This window comes from Trachypithecus francoisi, unplaced genomic scaffold (assembly GCF_009764315.1).
Source record: "Trachypithecus francoisi isolate TF-2019V2 unplaced genomic scaffold, Tfra_2.0 Lachesis_group13, whole genome shotgun sequence".
Lineage (NCBI taxonomy): Eukaryota > Metazoa > Chordata > Mammalia > Primates > Cercopithecidae > Trachypithecus > Trachypithecus francoisi.
The window spans coordinates 108747746-108769721 of record NW_022681458.1 but is presented as its reverse complement, the minus strand read 5'-3'; the positions used below and the strand labels follow the sequence as shown (position 1 = coordinate 108769721).

General features: G+C 39.9%; 1 protein-coding gene and 1 non-coding gene across 4 annotated transcripts in view; one reads left to right on the top strand and one right to left on the bottom strand.

The window, feature by feature from the left end:
• RAB3GAP1 (RAB3 GTPase activating protein catalytic subunit 1) overlaps positions 1-21976 on the top strand; it is a 122949-nt gene that overhangs the window by 12464 nt on the left and 88509 nt on the right. The gene's annotated exons all lie outside the window — the stretch shown is intronic.
• Positions 1573-1673, bottom strand: LOC117095551. The gene has a single exon (XR_004442077.1). It is a non-coding gene; the product is annotated as a small nucleolar RNA U13 (small nucleolar RNA).

The window sequence follows — 21976 nt, the reverse complement described above, 5'->3', positions numbered from 1 at the left end:
ACTTGTTGATCCTGACCCCCAGGTAGGTCTCTGAGATTCTGCTGTCAGTCTTTTTTCTCTCTGTTCTTTAGGTTGGATAGTTTCTCTTGATTTCAAGTTCATTTATTCTTTCTTCTGTTGATTCCAACTTGCTGTTAAGCCCACCTGCTGTATTTTTCAGTTCAGTTGTTGTACTTTTTAGGTCTAGAATTTTCATTTGATTCTTATGAGTAATTTTCAATTTTCTGAGATTCCTCATCTCTAAGTTTGTTTTGAAAATAGTTTCTTTAGTCCTTGAGTGTATTTATTATAGCTAGTCTAATGCAAGTTGCATGACTAGGTCTTTTTGGGGTTGGTTTCTGTTGACTGTGTTTGTTGTTTTTGTTTTTTTGGGTTTTTTCTGAGGTGTTTTTATTTTGATATGTTTATCCAGTAATTTTAAAGTTTCATGCTTACATTGTGAAGTGTAGAGACGAAATGTAGTCTACATTTTATTTATAATGTAAGCATAAATTTTCATTCATAAACTTTCTAACATTTATGTTGTGTTCCTCTGAAGAGTATTTTTTTTGGTTCTAGCGAGTGTTTTGCTTGGCTGGATTAAAACTGCATTCTCTTTTCAGTGATGGCAGCAGCTGAAATCTTTTCTTTCTAGCTCTTTCTTTGTCATTGTACTCTAGAATCTCCTGTGCACATGCATAGTTTATCAGATAGCCAAGGTTTGGGACAGTTTATACATAAATTTTGGGGACTTAGCCCCTGTTGGCTTCTTCCTTTCCAGAATTTACACCTCAGTGTTAGAACTGCCCTGTTAACCTCAAACTTTGTCTGGTGTCACCTAAATTCGGTAAAGCTGTATCTTTCTGCTTCCCAAGTTGTACACAGATTAGAGCCCCCTTAGATCAGCAATTCTCAGTGTGTGATCTGAGGACCGTTGTCTGTCTCTGAGAGCTTTGCAAGGGGTGATCAGGGTCCCTGCCTTTTCCAGTTAGGTAGGTGTGTACTTGAGGCCAAATTTTCTTCATGTACTTCAACTAGAACAATGGATTGCAGTGATTCATTGCAGAAGCAGATATGAGAATACAGTTAACTTTTTTAAAACTATACATTAAACAGATTTGCAAAAAGGTAGAATAGGGCTACTCTTCTCATTAATATTTTTGTTTGTTCCAGAAAATGTCGTTAGAACTTATATGTTAAGGCCGGGCGCGGTGGCTCAAGCTTATAATCCCAGCACTTTGGGAGGCCGAGACGGGCGGATCACGAGGTCAGGAGATCGAGACCATCCTGGCTAACACGGTGAAACCCCGTCTCTACTAAAAAATACAAAAAACTAACCGGGCGAGGTGGCAGGCTCTTGTAGTCCCAGCTACTCGGGAGGCTGAGGCAGGAGAATGGCGTAAACCCGGGAGGCGGAGCTTGCAGTGAGCTGAGATCCGGCCACTGCACTCCAGCCCAGGCCACAGAGCAAGACTCCGTCTCAAAAAAAAAAAAAAAAAAAAAAGAACTTATATGTTAAGATATAAAAAGTTCATTGTTTGTAATGAATTAATAAATTGCAATTTTTTTCCTTTCAGTTTTTTTGTATTTTCATGTCAGATGGTAATGTACCGATGTTGTGACAATGTTTGAGGGAGGCACATCTCATGTGTGCATGAAAACTTAAACATTACGCTTTCGAAATATGAAAGGATCTCTTAAAATTTCTAATGCGGGGTCTTCAGAAATTTTTTTTTTTTTGAGAGGGAGTCTCACTCTGTCACCAGGCTGGAGTGCAGGGGTGCAATCTCAGCTCACTGCAACCTTTGCCTCCCGGGTTCAAGTGATTCTCTTGCCTTGGTATCCTGAGTAGCTGGGACTATAGGTGCGTGCCACCATGCCCAGCTATTTTTTTTTTTTTTTTTGTATTTTTAGTAGAGACGAGGTTTCACCATGTTGGCCAGAATGGTCTCAATCTTTTGACCTTGTGATCTGCCTGCCTCAGCCTCCCAACGTGCTGGGATTACAGGCGTGAGCCACTGCACCCGGCCAGTAATTTTTAAGAGTGTAAGGGAGTCCTGAGTCCAGAAAGTTTGAGAATTGCTATTAGACAAAAAGGTATAAACAAGTGCCTGTTGTCAGATACACTTTCTTTTTTTCATGGGTAAACTCTTCTCAGCTTCTGTCTGCATTTGGTCTCTCTCCAGAGCATTGAAAAATGGTGTTTTTGTCCAGATTTTATAGGTTAGTGTATCTGACCAAGTTGCTTCACCGTTACCAGAACCCAAAGTGCTGGGAAATGATTTTAAAAGAGAAGGAAATGGCAATTTTTGAGCACCAGGTATGGTACTGGTATCATGCACTATAGTTGGGACTGTGTCTGTTAATTTAATCCTTAAACAGATTTCAACAGTTAGTTATAACCCCATTTTATGGACAAGAAATAAAGCTTTGAGTTTATGTGGTACTGTAATTTGCCCAGAGTCATTTCGCCAGTAGTTTTGGTATAAACGGGATTAAAGTTAGGTGTTGCCTTCAAAACCCATGTTGGTTCTACTTTACTGTGTCCTTTTTGGTTTCAGCAATTTAAGCGTGAGTAAAATTACTTCGAATGAGTATTAAAATAGGTTTCTAAGGCAGATTTTGGGATTCTGTTGTCTGGGGCTTTATAAAATAGATAAAAATCTTGGTGGTATGAGTATGATCCTTCTTGAAGGCAAAGGAAATAAAGAAATGACCTTTTAAGTTCCTTTTAGCTTTGTAATTTTATGATTCTATTTAGCTAGCAAAAATTTTAAGTACTTTTAATGAAATATTAAGTTTAGGTATGTCATAATCCAGTAATAGAACTGTTTAGTCAGTGACTGACTCATATCTCCCTGAAAAATTCATGGAAGAAGAATTAACTTTAGAGTATTAATAGAAGAATAATGACTACAGTAATGTTGAAATGAGTTCACATTTTTCACTCAGTAGATTGGAATGGCACTTCAGTACTTAAAGTTCATATGGCAAATTTAAGATGAATTTCAATTATAAATTTTCTCAATTAGAAACTTCCCAAACTAAGTTATGATAATAAGTCAAATTTGGGACTTATATAAACTTTATATAAACAGTTTAGATTCCTTTATTTGCATTATCTCCGAACATTTTGGTGTTTTATGGAGTATTAATGTGGGGGAGTGTATGTTTTATCAAAGCTGAAGTTTTTTGAAACTATAGAAGGTTGAGGATCAGTCACTGAGGAGAATGCAGTGTTTCTGAAATGAAGTAAATAAAAACAAAAGCAACACTGAGCTGCTCACAACCTTGTTGGAATGGGACACGTAAGATAAGGTTTGTAGTTTGTTTTTTTTTCCCTCTTCATTTTTATTTTTCCTTTAAATCATAACCATAGTGTCTATAGCTTCTTCGGATATTATGTAGAAGAAAAAATATTGGTGTTTTGTTATATCTCTGATTCATTCGAATTGGAAGTTTCGGGAGTTTTTTGCTGTTATTGTTGTCAACATTTTTATTATTGTAATATAAAAGTAGCAGGAGATATCTTTAAGAGGCAGAATAGCATACATAGGTGATGAAGAATATGCACTCTAAAGTTGTACAGCTTGTGTTGGAATCCGAATTCTGTTGCTCATTTGCTTTGTGGCATTGTGCTGTCTCAGTTACTGTTAGTCATTATTTATTTTTGTCTTTCTGTCTTAATTGCTGTTATTATTTTTGAGAGAGGGTCTTGCTGTTACCCAGGCTAGAGTGTGGTGGCGCAATCTTGGCTCACTGGATGGAGCCTCAGCCTCCTGGACTCAGGTTATCCTTCTACCTCAGGCTCCTGAGTAGCTGGGACTACAGGTACAAGCCACCATGCCCAGTAATTGGTTAAAATTTTTTTTTCTGTTGAAACAAGGTCTCACCATGTTGCCCAAGCTAGTCTTGAATTTCTGGACTCAAGTGCTTCTCCTGCCTCAGCCTCTCAAAATGCTAGGATTACAGGTGTGATCCACTGAGCCTGGCCTCTTACAAGTATTACAGTCTAGCTCTGTCTCCAGGCTGGAGTGTAGTGGTGTGATCTCGGCTCACTGCAACCTCCACCTGCGGGGTTCAAGCAATTCTCCTGCCTCAGCCTCCCGAGTATCTGGGATTACAGGCGCCTGCCACCACGCCTGGCTAATTTTGTATTTTTAGTAGAGACGGGCTTTCTCCATGTTGGTTAGGCTGGTCTCAAACTCTTGACCTTGTGATCTGCCCAAAGTGTTGGGATTACAAGCGTGAGCCGTTGTGCCTGGCCTATAAAGGGAATTCTTTTTTTTTTTTTTTTTTGAGACGGAGTCTTGCTCTGCCACCCAGGCTGGAGTGCAGTGGCCGGATCTCAGCTCACTGCAAGCTCCGCCTCCCGGTTTACGCCATTCTCCTGCCTCAGCCTCCCGAGTAGCTGGGACTACAGGCGCCCGCCTCGTCGCCCGGCTAGTTTTTTGTATTTTTAAGTAGAGACAGAGTTTCACTGTATTAGCCAGGATGGTCTCGATCTCCTGACCTCGTGATCCGCCCGTCTCGGCCTCCCAAAGTGCTGAGATTACAGGCTTGAGCCACCGCGCCCGGCCAAGGGAATTCTTAATCCAGAGTCTTGGGTCTCTTTGAATTGTATGCATTCTTAATTTTGAATGTGAATTTTCTTGGGAGATGGTCCACGACTTTTGTCAGATACTCAGAGGAGCCCATGACCCCAAAAAGGTTAAATAAAAGCTAATGTTTAAAAATATTTTGGTATATATTTATTTTAAAAATTAATATGTTTCATTTTGACTATATATATATATATACACAGGCTTACTTGAACATGTACTTTTGGGACAGTTTGTATGATAGAGACTACAGGTTTGTGTGAAAGTCACAGTTTACTCATATACAGATCTGGTAGTTTTTAAGTTGGTGAAATTTGTCCTTGATACCCTTCTACCTTCTTACCTGTTTTTGTAATCCTAGTATCCTGGCCTTGAGGTCCAGAGCCTCGTTTTACTGGCCCTTAAATGCTCCAAAATTACCCACTTTTCCTTTGCTTCCAGTCTCTACCCCCATCTTCATCTGCTGTCCAAAGTACCATGCTAATCCTAATCAGTGGAAAGCAGTTTTATTAATTTATTTAAAATATTTGAATGGATGAATAAAATATTTGAATATTTGAATGGATTAGTTTGGTTTCATATTTTACTAAAATATTCAGAGAAACTTCTCTTAGGCTCCTATCTTTGAATTCCTTTCTGTTGTGGGTGCAAGTGCTGGGGCTGGTGTTGCAGGTAGTAAAATAATTTACCAAAACAGTCGTAGGTTTTTTTAAAAAAAGGAAGATTTATTGGAGAAAGTATGAAGATACAAAGATACGTTACAAGGGTGCAAGGTGCAGCACAGCAGAGAAGGGGCTGTCTGTAAAGAGGAATGGGCAGGAGGGGGCTAAGTGCAGGATGAGGTTATGTTCCTGGGGCTACGTACATGCTCCCCTTCGCTATTGTTGCTTACCTATCAGGATTCCACATTCCCCCCCAACAGAACAACAATGACAAGTCTTTGACATTGGGGGTGGAAGTCTCATCTCCCAACCACATCCTGCTAACTATGGGTATGGCACTGACCCTGCCAATGGCTGTTGGTCTGTCAGGAGACTCTGTGGGTCATTGTCCTGGATTGTGGGACTTAGGATATTGTATTGGATCTTTTTTTCTTTCTTTCTTTCTTTCTTTTTTTTTTAGATGAGTCTCGCTTTATTGCCCAGGCTGGAATCCGGTAGCGTGATCTTGGCCCATTGCAACCGCCACCTCGAGTATTCAAGCAGTTCTCATGCCTCAGCCTCCCAATTAGCTGTGACCACAGGTGCACACCACCATGCCTGGCTACTTTTTTGTATTAGTAGAGATGGGGCTTCCCCATGTTGACCAGGCTAGTCTCAAACTCCTGACCTCAAGTGATCCTCCTACCTCAGCCTCCCAAAGTGCTGGGATTATAGGCATGAGCCACGGTGCTCAGCCAGATATCGGATCTTGTTGGAGGCAGGGCTTATCAGAGAGGGAGAGCACGTTAAGACATAACTAGCATTCAACTGAATCCAGGGAAGATTCATAAAGGTAGCAGGCATCATTGGGGAGAGACTGATATCCCGTTTGCAGTGTCATTTGTAGGTGAAACTGTAGAATTCTAGAAGAGAAAGTTTTGTTTTTTAAGCCAGGTATCAAAAAGGCAAAAAACCTTTTGCAATGTGACTTTTTGTCCTTATTGGAAGCCCATTTGGGTAACCTGGAAGTCAAACTTGATGAAAAAGTGTTTGAATTTAATTAGACACAACATAGGGAGCGAATTTTAGAGAGACTATTATGCTTTAATTACATACAATATTCTTTTTATAAATTTCCTGTCACAATTTTCTCATGACTTACATAGACCATCTATTGTATGCTTGGACTTTTTTTTGACTTGTCCTGAACATCCTTTATTTTTAAACAACCAGTTATTTTACTTTAGGACAAGAAATTACCATACAAGATTCTTTCTCATATAAAATACTTTTTTATAACCTTCCTTACCAACAATACCTCTTTACCATTATAACCTTTAATTAGGCAGAAATTATTTTTCTTCTGTTAGTGAGTTATGGTTTGTATTATATGTTGCTGTGTGAGCCTGTGAAGGGGAGCAGATAGGGAAGTTTTCTACATACTGTAGAAGTTATCCCCCTTCAAGAGATTGCCCAGTTAGATTTCCTGCTAGGGTCTATCTGAGTAAGTGTGGGCTATTTTTAAGCCCAGGGGTAGGACTATCTAGGTTGAAGTTATTGGTTAAAGATTTAGGTAGCTTTCCCGGGAGAAATAGGGCTTTAGAGGGAAAGATTAATTCAGAGATTGGGTAAATATTAAGTAGACACCCATCTTGGAAAGTATATTTTTGCCCCAAAGGGGTGTGGAATATTTAGACATTACCCAGGACTGGTGGGAGAATGGTAATTGGTCCCTTAAGTAATATAAAGGGGTGTGATTTTTTTCTTTTGGATGGAGAGAGGGAGTGCATTTGCCCCCATTACCCAACAGAATTTGGAGGAGTGTTGCTCAGGGAAGGAGATTAGTACAGAGTAGGCAGCTCTTGAACCCAAAAGGGAAATTTATAATTTAATTTGCATCCTGCAGAGTTACCCTTGGCTTTGTTTTGTTGATGCCAATGTCTGATTTGGAAGCCAGGTAGAGCAGAGAGACCCCTCAGCTCAAGGCCATCAGTGTTTGGGATTGTCCTGGGGGCACTTTGGCCCTCAGGCAGTCCTGTTTTTAATGACTGAGCATGTGACAGGGACAAACTGTACAGGGTTCTTTCCCATGTATCTCATTGGGGCAGTTTGCCTTCTAGTGGCCTGGCCTTCTGCACTGGTGGCAGTTACCTGGAGGAGTGTCCTTAGGGCAACCTGGAGGAGGCTGGGGGCTTATAAAGCAGCCAGCAATTGAACCTCACTTGTGTTCCTGTGTTTTTCTTTCTCTCTAGCCCTGTCCTCCTCATTCTACTCTCAATTATAAAAGACTGAGGAGGTTAATTTGAGGATTTCTTGCATAGCAGTCATGCTAAAAGAAAATTAGACATTTCTTTTTGAGAGTCTGAGGGTTAAATTTATCCCAGTGCTTTAAAATGCAGCCCAGGGGTGAGTCTGAGGGAACTGAGCTCAGGGCTTTGTCCCATGATGGGACTGTAAAAAATGTCTGCTGGGGATGCAAACTGCAGTTTCTCCCAGGGCATCCCTCCAAGGGATAAGGGATCCACTCACATCTGCTGAGGGACTTCTCGATGCACTTTCCAAAGGGGCATTCCACCTACTGGCAAGGATCTCCTGGCACTAGGGCCTTACACTGGATGAACACTAGGTGAGAGACCCCAGGTTAGTCTAGGTACAAATTGCGCTGGGTGCTCAATCCAGGTAGGAGGGGAAAGGGTTGAGGGAAGACTCACTGTCCTGGTGCTGTTTGGGATTACCTGGCTTAAGATGTCTAGAGCAGGAGGATTGGCTGCCTTATGTGGGAGAGTGAGAAAGAGGATATCTGAGTTCCACCAAATGTGTATAGGTTAGCCTTGGTCGAGCTTCTGCCGCCAGTTATGCCGAACTTAGGGTTTGGGGACTTTTGACCAGAAAGGATAAGCTCTCTCCTATCCTTTCTGGATAAGGCAGCCAAATCTGTTCAGGCCCTAGCCTTCAGGCTACACCAGGGAGTGGCCCTGGCCAGCTGTCATTCATTGCCAGAGGAATACTAGACTTTGTCCGCCAGAAGACTAAAAAAGACAGCAAACTTTGAACTCTTACCCGATTGGGTAGCAAGTCAGACATCTTTTTACTGGCCCTGGCCAGGAAACTTCAGTGTTCTCCAGGCTTGGGCACTGTCCATCAAGAGACTGGAGTTGGAGGAGACGAAAAGCAGACAGTAAGAGAGAGCTCCCCAAGCAGTCCCCAGGCACTCCCCAGAAGGGCCACCAAAATGTTGCAGGTGCCACTGACTGGGGCCAGTGTCATGGACAGTAAAGGATTTACCAAGACAGTTGTAGGTAAAGACAGGCAGATTTAGAGAAAGTACGTAGATATATTTAGAGGAAGTATGTATTTGAGAAAGTATGAAGATACGATACTGGCAGCACAGCAGAGAAGGGGCTGTCTACTAAGGGGCAGGAGCTGGAGGGAAGTTTTTGTTTTGTTTGTTTTTGTTTTTGTTTTTTTTTTTGAGACAGAGTCTTGCTTTGTCGCCCAGGCTGGAGTGCAGTGGCATGATGTCCACTCACTGCAAGCTCCGCCCCCCCAGGTTCATGCCATTCTCCTGCCTCAGCCTCCCGAGTAGCTGGGAGTACAGGTGCCTGCCACCACGCCCGGCTAATATTTTTGTATTTTTAGTACAGACGGGGTTTCACCATGTTTGCCAGGATGGTCTCAATCTCCTGACCTAGTGATCCGCCCGCCTCAGCCCCACAAAGTGCTGGGATTACAGGCGTGAGCCACCGCGCCCAGCCGTGGAGGGAAGTTTTATAGGGTCGTGACAAAGGAGCCATGTATGGGTGAGGTATTTGGGAACAGAATGTTGTGCCAGCAGGTTGTTTGTGGTTAGTTGTCTCTTGGAGCAATTTTTCTCCCCCACCTGGGAACCCTTCCTTGTTGCTTACTAATCAGGACTCCACACTTTGCATCATTTAGTCCTCAAGTTTTTAACGTTTAAAAAAAATGCTTCTGGAATTTCAGAAAAATGTAAGAAAAGTTAAGTAAACACTTTAAAATTATATGGGGAAATATTTTAGGCAAGGCATCTGTCTAAGGGCCTAGAAGACTGTCCTATGGAACCAGTCCCCATTGTTTCCCTTGTTCTTTTCTACTTTTTGAGTAGCAAATTCTTTCATTAAAACATTTTAGAGACCTTTAATTATAAAAATAATGTAACCACACCAAATGATGCATATGTATAAAAAAGTGATAGTCCCCTCCTCCTCACTTCTCCATTCATTTACTTTTCAGAATAACTTCTAACAGTTCCATGTGCATACATTATACCTTGAAAAAAAGATCAATCACTTTTTATTACAGTTATCTTCTTTTTTTAAACTGTATCTTGGCGTGTTTGTAAGATAGGACATAAACATCTCTTGTTACTTTAATGCTTGTATTGTAATCTGTTGTATGATTATCATGATGTGTTTATACATATTCCTATTGAAGAATATTTACTTTCCAGTTTTTGCAGTTAAGGTACTGTGGTGGTAAGCATTGTTCTACATACTCTTGCATATTTGTCTTTTTTTTGTTGGGGGTCACTGTTTCCTTCATATGGGGGGTTTTCCTCAAATATCTGATGATCTCTGTCTACTCATTTGAGAGTGAGGAACTAAAATTCGTGGGATTCATGGGATCAAAAACTTTTTTTATTTCATTGTGTGGTCACAGAGTGTCAATCTCTGTAGACATTTTCATTTGAGCCCACCAATCTCCTTCTCCTTGTGAATACTACTTTGCATATTTGTATGAATATTTCTGTAACAGAATTTTTTTTTTTTTTGAGATGGGGTCTCATTCTGTTGCCAGGCTGGAGTGCAGTGGCACAATCTTGGCTCACTGCAACCTCTGCCTCTTGGGTTCAAGCGATTCTCCTGCCTCAGCCTCCCAAGTAGCTGGTACTACAGGCGTGTGCCACCACGCCCAGCTAATATTTTGTATTTTAAATAGAGACAGGGTTTTACCATGTTAGCCAGGATGTCTCGATCTCCTGACCTCCTGATCTACCCGCCTCAGCCTCCTAAAGTGCTGGGATTACAGGCGTGAGCCACCGCGCCCGGCCTTCTTTAACAGATTTCTGAAAGTGGAATTACTCGGTCAAGGAGAACATGATTCTTATTTTTGATAAATACAGCCATGTTTTCTGCCAAAATAGTTGACTGCATTTGTACTTTTTCCATATATGGTATATGAAAGCACCCATATCCTCACTCCGTCCACACTGTTTATTTTCATTATATTTTTGCTAATATAACAGACTAAAACTATCTCATTTTTATTTATATTTTCCTGAGCACTCGTGAGATTGAGGATTCGTTAGTGTTTATTAGATATTAGAATTTCCTTTTTGATGGCATGTTAGATACACTAACCAATTTTCTGCTGTCTCATTGGATTGTGCAAGGGCTTTTATATTTTTATGAATGCTGACTCTCTGGGTTGCAGATATTTTCCCTCATTTGTCATTTTGCTTTTAATTTGAATGTCTTATGCTTCACAAGAGTTTATATATATTTTTACTATGGCAAAATATGTAACATTTACCATTTTTAGATGTTTAGTTCAGTGGCATTAAATATATTCACATTGTTGTGCAATTATTACCATCATCCACATTTAGAACATTTTTATCATCCCAAACAAACTCTACCCATTAAACAATAATAGCCTCACATAAGAAGCATCATAGGATATTTGTCCTTTTGTGTCTGACATGTTTCACTTAACATGAAACATGAAGTAATATCTTCAAGGTTCATTCATGTTGTAGCATGTGTCAGAATTTCATTCCTTTTGAAGGCTGAATAATATTCCATTATATGTATATACCATATTTTAAAATCCATTCATTGGCCAGGCATGGTGGCCCACACCTATAATCACAGCACTTTGGGAGGCCAAGGCGGGTGGATCACCTGAGGTCAGGAGTTTGAGATCAGCTGGCCAACATGGTGAAACCACATCTCTACTAAAAATAAAAAAATTATCCAGGCATGGTGGCGCACGCCTGTGGTCCCAGCTACTCGGGAGGCTGAGACAGGAGAATCACTTGAACCTGGGAGGTGGAGGTTAGAGTGAGATGAGATTGAGCCACTGCACCACTCCAGCCTGGGCAACAGAGCAACACTCCATCTCAACAACAACAATAACAACAACCACAACGACAACAACAAAATCCATTCATTCATCTGTCATCTGTTGCTTCTACCTTGAGACTATTGTGAATAATGCTACTGTGAACATGTGTTATACAAGTTATGTGTTCTACTTGCTTTCAGTTCCTTTGTGTAGCCTGGGCATGGTGGCTCATGCCTGTAATCCCAGCATTTTGGGAGGCCCAGACAGGAAGATTGCTTGAGGCCAGGAGTGTGAGACCAGCCTGGGCAACATAACCTATAGAGATAGCGAGACCCTATCTCTACTAAAAAAAAAAAACAAAAAAAACCCAGGAAACTGCTGGTGTCTTTTGGGTATACAATCAGAAGTGGAATTGTTGGGTCCTATAGTGATTCTTTGTTTAATTTTTTGAGGAACCATCATGTCGTTTTCCACAGTGGCTGTAGCAGTTTACATTCTCACCAGCAGTGCTCGAGGGCTCAATTTCTACACTGTTACTTCCTGGTGCTTTTTTTTTTTTTTTCCAAAAAAATGATAATCATTCTAATGAGTGTGAAGTGGTTGTGGTTTTGATTTGCATTTCCCCAATAATTAGGGATGTTGAGCATCTTTCCTGTTCCTACTGCCTATTTGTCTATGTTCTTTGGAGAAATGTTTATTGAAGTCCTTTGCCTATTTTTACAATTGGGTTATTTCTTTTGTTGTCAAGTTGTTAAGAGTTCTTTATGTATTCTAGATATTAATCTCTTATGTGATATATGACTTGCAAATATTTTCTCCCATTGATACATTGCCTTTTCACTCTGTTGATAGTGTACTTTGATGCACAAAAGTAATTTTGATGAAATTCATTTTATTTTTTCTTTTGTTGACTGTGCGTTTAGTGTCCTGTTCAATAAATAATTGCAAATTCAAGTGTTATGAAGGATTTCCCCTGTTTAATTCTAAGAGATTTATAGTTGTTAGCTCTTATGTTTAGACCTTTGATCCATTTTGATTTTTATGTGTAATGTAAGGTAAGAGTTTATATTTTTAAGTAGTTAGGTTCTTTGTGACTTCTAGATTTCATCCCGTATGTAGAAAGGGTCTCTTGACCTTACTGTGATAAATTTATACTTCTCTATTTTTTAGTACTTATCTTCTAAAGAAAGATTTTTTCTTTTAACATTTAGATATTCTACTTAGAATTACTTTTTGTGAGTGAAATGAGACTTTTTTTGTTTTGCTATTGGATAGCCAACTTTTCCAAACTGTCCCATTGAATATGTTCCCTTTATTATGTACTGAGTTCCCATATGTATTTTGATCGGTTTCTGGATTCTGAATAATGTTTATTCCTATATAAATATCATTTTATTTTTTAATTACTATAAATTTATTATACATTCTTGTAGGACAAATATCCCCCATGATTTTCCTCTGCAGTCACTGGGCTATATTAGTACTTCCCTTCCCTCCCTTTCTCTTCTCTTCCCTTCTCCCCTCCCCTCTCCTCCTTCCTCTCCCTCTCTCTCTCCCTCTTCTTTTTTTTTCTTGAGACACAGTGTTGCTGTGTTACCCAGGCTGGAGTGCAGCCTTGACCTCCTGGGATCAAGTGATCCTCTGCCTCAGCCTCTAGAGTAGCTGGGACCACAAGCACCTGCCAACACACCTCACTAATTTTTTAATTTTTTGTAGAAATGTAGTTTCTTTTTTTATTTTTTTTTCAGATGGAGTCTCGCTCTGTCGCCCAGGCTGGAGTGCAGTGGCACGATCTTGGCTCACTGCAACCTCTGCCTCCCAGGTTCAAGCAATTCTCCTGCCTCCGCTTCCTGAGTAGCTGGGAATACAGGCGTGCGCCACCACGCCTGGCTAATTTTTTAAAAATTTTTTAGTAGAGACGGGGTTTCACCATGTTGGCCAGAATGGTCTCGATTTCTTGACCTTGTGATCTACCCGCCTTAGCCTCCCACAGTGCTGGGATTACAGGCATGAGCCACCGTGCCCAGCCAGAAATGTGGTTTCACTGTGTTGTCCAGGATGGTCTTGAACTCCTGGGCTCCAGTGATCCTCCCATCTTGGCCTCCCAAAGTGCTGCAATTACAGGCCTAAGCCACCACACCTGGCCTCTATACTACTTTCTTTTTTTTTTTTTTTTTTTTGAGACGGAGTCTTGCTCTGTCGCCCGGGCTGGAGTGCAGTGGCCGGATCTCAGCTCACTGCAAGCTCCGCCTCCCGGGTTTACGCCATTCTCCTGCCTCAGCCTCCAGAGTAGCTGGGACTACAGGCGCCCGCCACCTCGCCCGGCTAGTTTTTTGTATTTTTAGTAGAGACGGGGTTTCACCGTGTTAGCCAGGATGGTCTCGATCTCCTGACCTCGTGATCCGCCCGTCTCGGCCTCCCAAAGTGCTGGGATTACAGGCTTGAGCCACCGCGCCCGGCCCTCTATACTACTTTCTGATTGTCTTTATTACTTCTCCATGCTTTCCCCTTCCTTACCTTCTCTTTCTCATTTGTTTTTCTCCTTCCAGTGTGTTCAGATGAATTCTCCTGAACTAATGCTGTCATTATATTATGATCCTTCACAGAAGCCTTCAATGGCTTTCCATTGCCTACAGGGTAGTCTGAACTAGGACTGATATTCATAGGCTTCCATGGTCAGGTCCCTAATTTCTCCACCTTTTTTCTCTACTCCCCTATAGGGAACTTTAGCTGAGCTGGGTTGTTTCCTAAATTCGCGATTCAATTTCCTGCCCCAAATCCTCATCTGTTACTTCTTATCAGTTTTACCTTACCTAAAGGCTAACAGGGATCCAATTTGCTTCACAAATCTACTGATTGATGGCTTACTCATCTGGCATTTATCCAATCATGTCCTTAGTTATGTCCTTAATCATGTCCACTTAACACTACTGGTAAATGATACAGCAAATCAGTTTACCACTTAATAGTTTGGTAACCTGGGACAGGTTTTTCAGTCTCTTAATCTTTTCTCATCCATAGAATGAGGTTAATCCTTAACCTCATGTAAGTTTAATTTCAGTGTTAAAAGATTTTATGTATGCACAGGCACACACATACATGAATTATCTGGCTTAGTAGGTACTTAGTAGATGTGAGTGAGTTCCTATCCCGAAGAGCAGGAAATTAATTTGTACAGTCTGCTTTTACTTAAAAAAAATACTTATAATGAACTTCAAGTATATGCAATTAGAGTAATTAAAATCCTTGGTGGATATACATAAATGTGATACATATTTATGAGCAGATGAGAAGATCATATATACAGAGGAGAAGGTCAGATCAGGAAATAAAACACACAGGCTTAAAATGAAGGCAGGCTGGCTCAGAAAGGAGTATAGATTTTGACTGCTAAGGTAGGCCCAAGTGCCTATTAGATCTGAGTGCCTGAGATGATGCTAAAGGGTACTTGTTTCCTTTAAAGAAGGCTTATTTGTGTTAACCAATGTACCTCATGCCTACGTGAATCAATACCTGGCTGATTCTTTTCCCTGAGGATTTCTTCTTAATTTGGTCTGGTTTTTCACTTAACAGTTGGCTGTGTCCCCTTTGCTCAGGATCTCTTCCTATGACAGTTCTTAGGTAGTTGAATGTTGTCTGGATGAATTGTGGTTCTTGGTAACTGAAGAAGGACTATCTCAAGTTCCCCTTTGTTTCTGAATTTCCCTTGTGGAATGAAAGTCAAAAGTTGCATACAAAAGGGCTTCTGGACTGAGCCTTGATATCATTCCTTTCTGTGCTTTTGTGCTTTTAGTGGGATGATCTTGATCCAGGCTGAAGGCCAGCCAGGCCACCCTTATGGAGTGGAATGTATCTAGATGACTGGGTTGTTTTTGTTCAATGGTTAGAAACTATTTATTACTCTCAAATTGTCATGATCACCTGACCTCAGGTGATCCACCCGCCTCGGCCTCCCAAAGTGCTGGAATTACAGGAGTGAGCCATCATGCCTGGCCAATATGTACACTTTTGTAACTGGCTTCTTTCACCTAACAGAATGTTTTACAGGTTTGTCGTATTGTACCAATTATCAGTGTAGTCATCCCTTGGTATCCTTGGGGGGACTGGTTCCAAGACACCATTCCCCTATCCCTGTTGTGGATACCAAAATTCCTGGATGCTCAAGTCCCTTATATAAAATGGCATATTAGCAAATGGCCTACACACATTATCCCACACATTAAATCCTCTCTAGATTACTTATAATACCTAGTACAATGTAAATGCTGTATAAGTAGTAGTCATATTGTATTTTTAAAAATACATATATATTATTTTAAATTGTTGTATTGATGGGTTTTTTTCTGAATATTTTCAGCCCATAGTTGGTTGAATCTAGGGATGCGGAATCTGCTGATTGCTTTTCATTGCTGAATAATATTCCATTTTAGGGATATACCACATTTATCTTTGCCTATTGATGGGAATTTGAGTTGTTTCCACCTTTTGGTTACTGTGAGTAGTGCTGTGAGCATTTATAGCATTAAGTTTTTGGGTGGACGTGTGTTTTTATTTCTTTTGGCTGTATATCTAGGAGTAGAGTTTCTGAATCTTATGTTTATTTTTAACCTTTTGAGGACCCGCCAGACTGTTTTCCAGAGTGGCTCTTTCATTTTACATTTCTACCAGCCATGTATAGGACTCCGGAGAAAAATTCTTATTTTTATTTTTTAGAGGCAAGGTCTTGCTCTATTGCCCAGGCTGGATTGCAGTGCCACAATCATAGTTCACTGTAATCTCAAACTCCTGGGTCTCAAGTGATCCTCCTGCCTCAGCCTTCCAAGTAGGTAGGACTATAGGCATGTACCAACACACTCAAAAAAATCTTTTTTCCGGTTAGGGATGGGGTCTCATTGTTTCTCAGGCTGGTCTTAAACTCTTGGCCTCAAGCAGTCCTCCTGCCTCAGCCTCTCAAAGTGCTGGCGTTATAGGCGTCAGCCACTGTGTCCAACACTATTTTTTGTTTTTGTTCTTCTTTTTGTTTTAATTATAGCCATCCTAGTAGATATGAAGTAGTATCTCATTGTGGTTTTGATTTGCATTTCCCTAATGGCTGATGATGTTGAGCATCTTTTGATGTTTTTATTGGCTGTTTGTATACCTTTATTAGAAAAATGTCCTTTCAGGTCCTTTGCCCATTTTAAATTTTGGTTGTCGGCCAGGTGCGGTGGCTCATTCCTGTAATCCCAGCACTTTGGGAGGCCAAGGCGGTGGATCATCTGAGGTCAGGAGTTTGAGGCTAGCCTGACCAACATGGTGAAACCCTGTCTCTACTAAAAATAAAACAGCCAAATGTCGTGGTGCATGCCTGTAATCCCAGCTACTTGGGAGGCTGAGGCAGGAGAATCACTTGAACCCGGGAGGCAGAGGTTGCAATGAGCCGAGATCACTCCATTGCACTCTAACCTGGGCAACAAGAGTGAAACTCCTCAGAAAATAAAAACAGTAATAAAATTGGGTTGTCTTTTCGTTATCCAATTGTAAGAGTTCTTTATATATTCTGGATACAAGTCCCTATGGGGTACATAATTTGCAGACATCTTCTCCCATTCTCTATGTTGCAGCATGTATCATTGTGAGTCATCCTTTTACTTTCTTGATGGTATCTATAGTTTTAGCTCTTACATTTAGATCTGCAATCCATTTTTAGTTAATTTTGAAGTTTAGAGTAAGAAAAGGATCCAACTTTGTTCTTTTGCATGTGGATATCTAGTTGTTGCAGCAGTTCAAGACATAAGAATACCTTTTGGATGGGGTTGTGTGCTATTTCAACTTGTTAGATCACAGTGTATATATTACTCAAATATATGGATATCCAGTACGTTACTGGATAACATACTGGTTAGGAAATATTTTCTGGTACCACTGGAAGTTGTAGGGGTTATTATTAATACTGAACAAAGGTAATTCCCTAAATACATATTAAGCATGTAGGTACTGTTAAGTACTGGGCTGCAAATATGAGTAGAACAATAGTCTTTGCTTTTCACAATCTAGTGGAGAAATAGACGTAGAAATAAGCAATTAGAATAAGGTATTGTTCTTGTATTTGAACAAGATGCTGAGAAATAATCACTAACTGCTTGAAAATAATCAAAGGCAGATTTTCAATAGGAATTAATATTTAGGTTGAGTTTTTAAGAATGAGCTAAAAGTATACTAAAAGAATGAAGCAGAGAAGAGTCGTAGGAATAGTCTATGCACAGGTTTATGAAGAAAGCATGCCTCTGGGGAAAAACAAGTTGTTAGGCATAATTGTAATACAAGGAAGATGGAAGGTTGATGTGGGGATAAAACTGGAAAGGAATAGGGTCAGATCTGTAAGCTTTGTATTTCCACCAATGTGCTCATGTTGAAATATTTGTGTATTATAACTTCTAATTGTTACATTTTTATATCCTTTTAATGTCTTTTTTTGTTTTTATACAATATGTGTAATACTATAATACATAATTGGAAATAAATATATGGAGGTGTATAATCAGATTTTTACTGATATAGGTCACTATTATAGATTATGGAAAGTTGTTGAATAATTTTTTTTTTTTTTTTTAGAGAGGGCATCTCGCTCCGTCGCCCAGGCTGGAGTGCAGTGGCGCAATCTCGGCTCACTGCAACTCCGCCTCTCGGGCTCACGCCATTCTCCCGCCTCAGCCTCCCGAGTAGGTGGGACTACAGGCGCCCGTCACCACGCCCAGCTAGTTTTTTGTATTTTTTTTTAGTAGAGACGGGGTTTCACCGTGTCAGCCAGGATGGTCTTGATCTCCTGACCCCGTGATCCGCCCGTCTCAGCCTCCCAAAGTGCTGGGATTACAGGCTTGAGCCACCGCGCCCGGCCAGTTGTTGAATAATTTAAGTGGAGGAGGAAAAATAGCATATTTGTATTTTAGGAGGATAATGACGTAGAAGGATGGAAGGCTATTAAAACAGTCCAGGAAACATATTGTGAAGGGGTTAACTAAGTCAGTGATTTTTATCTTACTGAGGTCTTTGGTCCTCCAAAGTTATGACTTAGACTCTATCTTAGTTACCTAATGTTTATTGAGTAGGTAGAAAGATAAGTGGAAAGGATTGTTGGTGCCAAATTATGATGATTAGTACCATGCTGTTGTTACATAATTGCCATGACTGTCTTTTCTTTTGGAAAAAGAGCATCTTCCTCTCACCAACACTCACATTTTCCTCAGAAGTTATTTTTCCACTTCTTTATCTCATTTTTAAGGGATATTTTATTGATTTTTTAAATTTGTTGGGTTATGATTTATACACAGCAAAGTTTACAGAGCTCATGTATGTAATTGTTTTAACAAATGTATATACCCATGTTACCACCATTCATATAAAAATATAGAACATTTTCATTATCCCAGAAAGATTGCTTGTTTTTCAATCCACAGTTTTGACTTCTTTCACTGTATATTTTAGTTTTTCCTGTTCTTGAGCTTTTTATAGCTAGACTCATACAGTATGCACTCTTCACATCTAACTTTTTGCTGACCATGATGATTTAAAAGTTCACCATACTGTATGTATCATTATTTTTATTCTGTAACTATACCACAATACACTATCCTTTCTCCTATTGGTGGGCATTTAAATTGTCTCCATTTCTGGATTATTGTTACCAAAGCTTCTGTAGAGAATTTTGTAGATATCTGCTTTCCTTTCTTTGGGTATATTCTTAGGAGTGGAGTTGCTAGGTTTTAGGGTGGTTACATGTTTTATTAATTTTATTTTTTATTAAATTAAATAAAATTTAATTTTATTAAAAACTGACACATTATTTTCTAAAGTGATTTATCATTTTATGCTGTTAGCTGTGTATGAGATTTCAAGTTCTTTTGCGTTCTCGCTGACACTTGGCATTGTCAGATTTTTATATTGAGTCATTCTGTTGGGTGTGAAATGGAATCTCATTGTAGTTTTAGTTTGCATTTCACTGATGACTATTGATAGTAGTCATCTAGTAATCACAATTACTGTTTATTGGTCATTCATAGTGCTTTCTGCTTTCTGCTATTCAAGTCTTCTGCTCATTAAAAAATTTCGATTGTTCAATTTTTTAAATTATCCTCATATATCCTGGTTGTAAGTGCTTTTTTAGGTATGTATTTTGTTTTTCCTGTAGTCCATGGCTTCCCCTAATCATTTTCTTTTTTTTTTTTTTTCTTAGTGGTAGGGTCTTGCTTTGTCACCCAGGCTGGAGTGCAGTGGTATGATCATAGCTCACTGCAGCCTTAAACTCTTGGTCTCAAGTGATCCTCCTGCCTTAGCCTCCCTAAGTAGCTAGGACTACAGGTGCACACCACCATGCCCAACTAATTATTCTGTAGAGACAGGGTCTTGTTGCCCAAGCTGGTTTCAAACTTCCGATCTCAAGTGATCCTCCCTGACTGACCTCCCAAAGAGCTGAGATGACAGGTATGAGCCACTGTGCCCAGCCACCTAATCATTTTCTTAACTGTGTCTTTTGATAAGCACAAATTTTATTTAGATGAAGTTCATTTTCTCTATTTTTAATTTTTTTTTCTTTTTTTTTTTTTTTTTTTTTGAGACAGAGTCTCGCTCTGTCGCCCAGGCTGGAGTGCAGTGGCCAGATCTCAGCTCACCGCAAACTCCGCCTCCTGGGTTCACGCCATTCTCCTGCCTCAGCCTCCCGAGTAGCTGGGACTACAGGCGCCCGCCACCTCGCCCAGCTAGTTTTTTGTATTTTTTAGTAGAGACGGGGTTTCACTGTGTTAGCCAGGATGGTCTCCATCTCCTGACCTCGTGATCCGCCCGTCTCGGCCTCCCAAAGTGCTGGGATTACAGGCTTGAGCCACCGTGCCCGGCCAACTATTTTTAATTTTGTTAGTGTTTTTTTTAGTCTGGTCAAAGGAATCTTTGCCTATCCTAAGGTATTTGCAAGATCCCAAGATATTCTCATGTTTTCTTCCATGTGAATATTTAATTATTCCAGGACCATTTGTTGAAAAGACTGTTATTTCCTCCCTGAATTCTGGTGGCACCTCTGTTGTGAAGTCAGGTGTAAGTGCGAATATTATTTCTGGACTCTATTTCATTGATCTGTTTGTCTGTCTTTATGCCAATACTATAGTGTCTTAATTATTGTAGCCAAGTAAGTGTTAAAATCAGGTAGTATACTTATTCATCAAAATTATTTTAGCTGTTCTAGGGTCTTTGGATTTTCATATTAGTTTTAGAATCAGCTTGTCAATTTCTACAAAATGCCTGCTGCTAATGTTTTAATTGGGATCATGTTGAATATATAGATTAACTTGGGGAGAACTGACGTGTTCACAGTGTTGTGTCTTCCAATCCATGTATATGATGTATCTCTATTAGGTCTTTAATATCTCTCTGCAGTGTTTTGAAGTATTTTAGGTAGAGTTTTTGCTCATCTTCCATTAAGTTTATTCCTAGATAATTTCTTTTTTTAATGGTAGTAAGGGGTATTTAAAAAAATTTCTTTTTCCAAGCATTTGTTGCTAGTATATAAAAATACAGGTGGTTATTATATATTGACCTTGAATTTCATAACTTTGTAAACTCATCAGTTTTAGTCATTTGTTTGTAGATTCTTTTGGATATTCTACATACATTATCAGGTAATCTGTGAATAGGGACAATTTTCTTTTAAATCTATACATTTATCTTTTTATTTTCTGGTTAGGATCCTCAAAGGTAATTTTTAATGAATTACTAGATCAATTTTGATGAACTACAACTGTCATTTCTGGTTCTCATAGCAGATATATGCCATACTGGAATTTGGTATCAAATGACTATATCCTGATGGAATTGAATATGGGAGGTTAGAGTGTTGTTTATCAGTTGAGTCTGTTTTGGAGACAGAACTTGGTTGCCTTGTCGCTTATTGAATACAATCAAATCTTCCTCTAGATAGATGTCAGTAAGGTGACAATAGTACCAGAATCCAGAATTAGGGTCAGACAGAATTAGGGTCACTGCATCATTTAAAAAGAGTACTTTAGATTTACTGCACACTTGAAAAAGGAATTTCTGTCTCCTTTTCTGGACTTTCTTTTACCTCGTTTTAGCCATAACTGCTTTATATTGGGCATTTCTTCTAGCAAAACAAGCTCTTATGTACATTACCATATTACTGGCTCTTGAGCCTTTGGTATAGGCCATTGATGCCTTGATTTAACACAGGTCGACCTCATGGTAAAGAAACCCACCCCACACATAAAAATTATGATTTTTGGCCAGATGTGGTGGCTCATGCCTGTAATCTTACCACTTTGGGAGACTGAGGTAGGCAGATAACTTGAGGTCAGGAGTTCAAGACCAGCCTGGCCAACATAGTGAAACCCGGTCTCTACTAAAAATACAAAAATTAGCCAGGCGTGGTGGTGCATGCCTGCAATCCCAGCAACATGGGAGACTGATGCAGGAGAATCGCTTAAACCTAGGAGGCGGAGGTTGCAGTGAACCGAGATCACACCACTGCACTCCAGCCTGGGTGACAGAACGAGCCTTGGTCTCAAAAAGAAGAAAAAAATAAATTCTCTGCTCACTTTTTGATGGGGTTGTTTTTTTCTTGTAAATTTGTTTATTTGTAGATTCTGGATCCATTAGCCCTTTGTCAGATGGATAGATTGCAAAAAT